The sequence below is a fragment of the Halyomorpha halys genome, unplaced genomic scaffold (assembly GCF_000696795.3).
Source record: "Halyomorpha halys isolate HHAL.00 unplaced genomic scaffold, Hhal_1.1 Scaffold525.1, whole genome shotgun sequence".
NCBI lineage: Eukaryota > Metazoa > Arthropoda > Insecta > Hemiptera > Pentatomidae > Halyomorpha > Halyomorpha halys.
This window is the reverse complement of record NW_027107431.1, coordinates 363,141-370,317: the sequence shown is the minus strand read 5'-3', so window position 1 is coordinate 370,317 and position 7,177 is coordinate 363,141.

The following is a 7,177-nucleotide window of genomic DNA, read 5'->3' as shown; positions in this document are numbered from 1 at the left end:
TATATTTATATATTACTTATTTGTAAATAATATAGATAGATTGTTTGTAGAATCTTTTTACAATGAAAATAGGCATAGAGAAATAGACTTCACTGTAAATCATTATTTTTCCAGCATGTAAATTGAACTTGTACAAGCTGGGGTACATGTATAAATATCACCTTTTTTTAAAAAGAAAAAAAATATTTATATACAGTTTTATTCTTTTTTAAATTTTATTTAGATTCCTTTCAAAGTTCCTGATTCCTTTGTGTGAAATTATTTTTTTATCTTCAATTGAAAATAAAAGTCCTATTTTATTGTTAACTAACTTTAATTTATAAATTTAATATAAGTCAAAACATTTAACAAACTTCTGATATTTTAAAATTCAAAGCATGATTTTAAAAATAATTGTTTAACCTTTAAATTCAGGAAAAATAAGATTAATCTTATGATCTTTATGGTTTAAAAACTATCCTAGATTTAACCTAAGATTTGTTTATCCAAAATACCTCTTAAGCATGATTAATGAGACTATGATGGTCAATCATGTCATAGGGAGGGTCATAGAGTGCCTAATTTTGAGCATTGAGGATTTCATTTCCAACTGGTTAAGTCGATATTTATTTTGTGACTGTTAAAATTAGGTATAAGTAATACATGGCTGCTATGGCTAGAAAAGGACAATACCTTGGTAGTGTCTTGGGTTTGACAAAAATAACTAACAGTGTGACTTAATAGGCTTTCCTGTATATTGATACTATTAGAACGCAATTGATCGTTTTTAAAAATGAGATATGATTACAACACTTTTTCTTTTAATTTTCACCTGAGCAAACTGTTTGTTAGGTACATCTTTTGACAAAAGTAGATATCTGATGCTCACTCATTTTCTACTAAATTTTATTTCTGGCAGCAACATTGTAAGATGGGCGGGCATTTTTATCTTAACACTTACTTTAATTATCTATCTATTTAAAGAAATAGATGATAGAGATTTGTGTGGTGGATTTTTTTTATCATGAACTTTTATAAATTATGGGATCTTTGATACATTGCATCATCCCCAGGTGTCAATTGAATACTTATCTAAGTTATCTCTCATATTTTTACCTCTACTTTATCTATCTTTATTTAATTTTCTTTAGCACTTTCATATGAAATAAATGAATCATGATTTGGAAACACCAATGATGGACTGGTTAAAATTGTATTTTTTAATTTGGGGTTTGAAATTGGGATAAATGGTTGAAAAGTATGGGGAGAACATAAACTAGGGGGTCAGAATTGGGTAGTCAAAAAGTGATTATAGAATGTGTGGTCCAAATAAACTCTATAATAAATATTAACCATTAGGATGTCATTTGAGCTATTAAATAGTTGTTTTAATTAGAATTCATCAATAAGAAAAATGAATCAACTTTTTCATAAAGTATAATGATAATTTAATATTGTTTTGACTATTAAAAATATTTAAGTTAGCTTTAAAATTATGTTATATTAGCAATCTTATTTTGAATTGATTTGAAAAATAATGCAGCCATTGAAGACATGCACACAGACACTGACTACAAAAGAAACAAAAAATAATTGAATAAACCATGCAACAGTGTTTTATTCACATAACTGGTTCTACATCTAACTGAATTTACTAAATACCCTCTTGAGTGTGCTTACCTAATGCCTGAAGAATCTTATACTTTAAATTTTTAAATATTACCTATCTATGATGAAATCCTAAATATAATTAATTTTATTTATAATGAATTCGAAGTAATTTTGCAATCATTTTCTATTAGTAGGCAGTGGTCAACTATAATTCTTTAAAACATATACATTTTGTTCTCCCATCTCAGTAAACTAACCATTCGTGTTGTTCTGCTAGTTTTGGTTTACTACCATCTTAACAAGGCAGCACATTAATCCTTTATTAATACATATATTGACAATGGTTAGTATGCTCAGTCATCTAGTAAATCACCCTTGTTGGTTCGGTATTATATTTAAATATTGAGAATCTATTTAGCTTCATGGGATACTCATTACCTTAAAAGCAATGAGAAGCATAGTCTTAAGAATTTCAATTTTTTCTTATGATAGGTTTTCCTCCTTTAAATAGCTCTTAAGGCAAGCTGCTTTCCTTGTTTGTTTTTTTTTTACATACTACAGCTCTTTTGCATCCAGAAAGTTTTTTTAGTAATTAATATTCCTAAAGCTCTCTTTAGTACACAGCTTCATCCTCATGAATGAAGTACATATGCCAATAGATTAACAAACCAAGGTTTTCCACAAATTTATACCTTTCTGCTATATTTAAATTGCTTGAAGACATGTTAATATACTTTCACTTTTTTCTCACTCTCTATGCCTTTCTGTCTCAATGCTGTTCTTTTTGATCATGTTTTAGGGTGATCAGAAGTGAGGTCAAAATGTAGAGAAAGAAATTGAGGGTTTGACAAAGGGTGTTCAGAAGTGGGGGGTTGAAATGTAGTATTGGAAATTGAGGGATTAGATGTTGGGGTATAATTATTATTTAATTTGAAAATAATGCTGATTTCCTTAGGAAAAATAGAGAAATATATTAAAGCAATTGCATCATTACATCAGTTTAACATACTTACTTTAACATTTAACTTACTTATACAAAATTAATTATTTTACAGATACAAACCAGACCTCACCATAAAATTGAGTGACTTTCTGAATGAAAATTTTTAAAACATGGTACTGTTTTAGATATTAAAATCATATAAGTAATAAATTTTCAGATGCAAATAAATCTTTCTTCCATGAGTGTACTGTGGCAAAAAAAGTTTTCTCAAAATACTTTTTTTTAGGACATTCACACAAATTTAGCTCGATACTGAGTTGAGTTGTATCCTCTTTCAATACCATCTGTTGAGATCTACAATTATCACCTGGAAATTTTCCAAAACATTTCTGCCAAAACATCTTGCTATACATTTGGTCACATCGCACAGTTGTTCAAGGGGTGCCACATAACTTGCAGCACTTTGGATGAAGATAATATATATATTATTTTTACTCGTAGCAGATCCATTCCCATGAACATCTTAAAAGTTGATAAATGATGTTATTCTATGATTAATAATGTTACATTATACAAATAAAATAAGTACCATAAACTGAGGTTACTTTGGTACAGTCTTTACACTTGTACTACTGCTGACTATTCAATCCGTGTTCAGCTATATTATTTGAACAAATTTGAGGTTCTTTTCAATTGTACTCCTCAGTGAATATTTTAAGAATAATGCCACCTTTTTCTTGTCCTAATGTTATCTCTTGACTAGATGTTACTACTAGTAGTTTACTACCGAAGATAGAACTTAAGAACTAGATGTTTTTCCAGGTTTTAATACCAATATTTTTTTTAACTTTTATTAATACTGTAAATTTAAACAAAGTTTAACTCAATATATAATCAAAATTTTTTTTTACAACTATGAAGAAAATGTAGACATAAAATTTATAGTTGTTTCTCAATTCTTTTACATAGTAAATATCATAGTGACCCATCTTTGTCAGTGGATCAATAACTTATAAAATATGTTTAAATTAAATGAAATGAAAAATACCTTATTCTTCTGGGACTTAGTCCTTTAAGACTAATTTGTGTGAACATAATCAATTAGCCAGAGCAGTGTTGCCATGCTTACTTAAAAACATTGTATAATTACTTAGTATGCTATAGAAAAAAATTATTCTCAACTATTTATTAATGACCAACTTGTCGACCCCCATTGTAGATCTTCATTAGGGATGTTGTGAATGGTGGAGGTGTATAGGTTTAATGTTCAGTCAATACAACAATTAATGTATATTTAGGTCGAAGGGAGTGTAGGTTGAATGTGGAGGTGTATATGTTGAATATTCAATCTATATACCTCTACCCATTACAATCCCGACAAAGATCAGTAGTGTGGGTTGAAATGTTAGTTATTAAAAATAGGTAGTACAGGATTGAACAGAGGATTTCAAAGGCAGATTTTGTTGGATATAGGAGGGGCACTAAGTTCTAATCACTTGGAATAGGAAGGACCCTAGAAAATGCTAATGTCAGTTGGAAGAGTGTAGCCACTTCAGCTTTGCATAGTATGGGTGAACCTGAAAACAGATTGTATTAAGTAATTCTTAAGACATTTAAGTTTGGCTTTGAGTTCACATAATAGTCCGCAATACACCAATATTATCAAAGTGAGGGAAAACAAGGAAGGAATGAATTGGCGGGTTTTAAATGGAAAGAGATAGCGGAGATGATTAAGTTACTTAAGGGCCGCTTTAGTTCAACGGGGACTTTGGAAAATATGTGGGTTTTAAGAAAGAGTTTAGTCAAAAGTGATTACAAGGTTTTTAACTGATGTGTGTAATGAGATGGAGGCATTATTCAGGGTAAGGTTGGGTGGTCCTTGGTTAGATTTAAGGAGACAAGGGGACATGATTTTAATGGCTATAGTCTTCTTGGAATTCTATGTACTGTGGGTTGCTAAGGTGCTTATTCTATTACTGTCTTCTTGTAGTTTTAGGATGGAATCAGAGAAGTCATCAGTGTCAAAGGAAAGGTAGATTAGGATGCTGTCAATGTATAGCTAATATTGGCAATGTTGGACAAAGTATGAAAAGTTGTTGATAAAAATGGAAAAAAGGGAGCGGGAGAGTCAGTTCAACTATCTCGAATAAAATAGTATTAAATTAATATTAGTTCCTTTATATCCTGATTAAACTTATGATGTTTGTTTACATAACATTTTAACTCAAATATTTATTTATGACGTTTCTGTAGCCTATATTTGGTTTTATTAAAAGTGAGAATGTTTTGGTTTCAATTCTACATGATTATATTATTAGAAGGCAGAGACTATTTAATAGGTTATGATATGAGGCTGTTCTTGTTTTTGTTGATCATTATATGATATGTGCTGTTCAGTCTACCCAATTAAATCCTTATTATTATGGTACATCTGCTTCTTTTATCAACCTATTGACAGTTTAGAGAGCCAGTAGGTCATTCCATAGTGTTTAGATAACCTGAAACATTTTTTTAAAAAGTGATAATTTCTAGTTTAGTCTATCATGTTTTCAGTAAGAGTTGTTTTTATGGATAACTTTTTTTTTTTTTTTTTATATTTGATAGATTTATTTATTGATAGATATTACAATCTGCCACACAGTTGTGGGCAATAGGTAATATTGATGAATGATCTCATACATACTAAAATAAAAAAAATAAAATAAAAAATAAAGAAAAAGAAATATATAAAAAAAAAAATAAAATAACATAAGATAAAATAATAATGGATAACTTTGTACCTATTTTTGGCAGACAAAATGTCTGTCACTCTAGCATCATATTCCGTCACATTTTTTGATGGTTTTAATTTTCCACGCTTGTAATTTATAATGAAAATCCTTTAAGATCAACATGGAGCGGAGAAATCTCAACTTCGATTCTTAAATTTATTCTAAAACATTGATAAAAGGTATTAAAAGTGAGAGAATTAAAAACTCCGACGATCGACGGATCGTGTTTGTACCAATTGGGTTTTGAATGTTTCGTTGAAATTCGATTCGGACCCTGTGTTTTTACGTCCAAAAATTAAACGTTTCCGCGATAGCGTGCGATTTAGGCTTAATTCAAAGCTAATTCTATAACGATAGCCTCAATGGTGCCATAGGATGCTTATCACATGTTGTTTAGTTATTAACATTACTACAAATGTTTCGTTTCACTTAACTTTTAAACTGAAGGTATTCATTTCAGTGAAGAAAATATTTTATGGAAGCATATCGAATAATCTGGTAGTCTCCTACAAACAAACTCTTTGTCAGGCAAAATGTTTGTTTTGCCTTTTCGCTTTACTTAAAAGGAATTTTCGGATATTTATCTTTGACTTTTTATTTAGTAAAAGTACTAAGTGGTTTGCTACTTTTAAGAGCCTGCACTAAGTGTAATGCATACTGCAGATTTCGACGAGACCGTAAGTAAGTTTCTAAGGACAATGCCTACCTCTTGCCGGTAGACATCATAAGGGTTATCCCACCATCATTGTTGCCAATACACATCACTACCTATAATTTCGTCTATGAATTCAAGTTTACCAACCCTCTTTGAAAAAAATCAGTCCTAAACCATCACTGGCTCGTCTTCATGTTTACTCACATACAATATGTCACAACATTTTTTAATTTAAATTCTGAGTTTGCCTTCCTCCAAACCATAACTCTCTAATCAGAATCATGCATGTTAAAACGTGACAAAATTATAAAACAATTTTTTGCATTTCTAATCTGTTGACTATTGACGAATATATTTGACATCTATAATTTCGACATTTTTTTTTACTGTTGTGTTAAACCGTGAATACTAGAATTATGTATTTTTTTTTTCTATTGTGCAGTGACCCCTTAACATCAACAGATTGGTATCAATTCTTTAAAAAAATAAGTAAAGTAATTTCTAAATATGAATGGAATATGGTCCGGGTGCGGTAAAAAAAAAAACTCAAATAGTAAATGGGTATACTATTTTTATTGAACCAACGTTTCGCCACACGTTGCAGTGCTTCGTCAGGGCTAAAAAAGGTACAAACACTTGACATAGTTACAAAAAAAAAAAAAAAACATAAGTGGAAAATAACAGGGGTATACAATGAAAAGTAAAATATAATAAGAAAAATTAAAGGTTGTAAACAGTAAATGAAAACGGTAATAGTAACAGATAGATAAGAGAAGAAATATTAAAGAAAGCACAAATTAAGAGATGAAAAAAGAAAAGAAAATCAAATGATGGGAAAGAATTCATATCTGTTTTGACGGAAGTCAAAGTCAGAGTGAGCCGTTTGTATTGGGAGGAGTGGGGATGGCAGTTTAGCACGCCACATAATAACGGAAATCATTTTAAGGTGGATCCACATGTTGGCCGCTCGCCATGGCTCGGAGGCTCGTACAAATGCTCGGCAAGCAAAGTGCTGACCATCCACATGTCAGTGTTATTCAGAGAGGCAAGCATGGCGGACGTTGAAGTGATTTCAGCAATTGCCCTGGAATTATATTATTTTTATTACAAAAGAAAAAAAGAAAACGTAAAATACGACAAATAAGATGGTGGATGACAACAATTCACAAAAATCGGACTAGATAAGCTTAAAATTAAATAAAAATTAATTAAACTCAT